The sequence below is a fragment of the Myotis brandtii genome, unplaced genomic scaffold (assembly GCF_000412655.1).
Source record: "Myotis brandtii unplaced genomic scaffold, ASM41265v1 scaffold523, whole genome shotgun sequence".
In the NCBI taxonomy this organism is placed as follows: Eukaryota; Metazoa; Chordata; class Mammalia; order Chiroptera; family Vespertilionidae; genus Myotis; species Myotis brandtii.
The window spans coordinates 778,204-778,848 of NW_005369902.1; the positions used below are offsets into that span (position 1 = coordinate 778,204).

At 69.3% G+C, this 645-nt stretch overlaps 1 long non-coding RNA gene across 1 annotated transcript in view; it reads left to right on the forward strand.

Moving 5' to 3' along the window:
• The window catches only part of LOC102254722, a 19,956-nt gene continuing 19,311 nt past the window's right edge, over positions 1-645 (forward strand). Inside the window, exon 1 of the long non-coding RNA XR_001364283.1 lies at positions 1-31. This is a non-coding gene — a long non-coding RNA (uncharacterized LOC102254722). The remainder of the gene's footprint in view (positions 32-645) is intronic.

Sequence of the window (645 nt, forward strand, 5' to 3'; positions counted from 1 at the left end):
CCGGCCCTGCGCCCCTGGGATCTGAGCGCAGGTAACGAGGCGGCGTGGAGCTGGGCCTCGCGTTGCGGCGTGGGATCTTGGCGAAGTTCCTGGTGTAACTCTCGAGCTCGCTGGGCGGCTGGGCGTGGGGAGGCTAGGTCCCCGCACCTCCCCTAGCCCGCTCCCCTCGTCCTCTGCGGGGGGCTGGGGTGGCCTGGAAGCTGCCTCACGCCGAGCGTCGTGTAACCCTTCCAGGGCTGGTTTCAGAGTCCGGCGGCCGAGGTTGGGCGGGGCGATGGCTTCTTTGGGGGACGCCGCTCGGAGGAAACCTGGAGTCTTGGCCGCGAGTGTATGTTGAATAGCGTGCGGGTGGCTGGCCGGCCCCAACCCGAGGGAGACAGTCTGGGGCGCGCCCGCACCCCGAACTCCGAACAACAAGACAGACGGGCGGGAGTTGAGGGCTGGGTCTTTGCGGGCGAGATGAGGGTGTCGGTTCAACTGGCCTACAAAGTCCCAGTCCTCGGCTCTCCGGCCGCTCCAGCGCTCCAGCGAGCGGGCACAACTCGCCCAACTTTCGAGAGATCGCCACACCTCGCTCCTCTCCCTGATGCGCTGGGCTCGTGCGTGCGTCCTGGGGCAGGGGCGGCGGCCCCGGGTCCCGGCCAG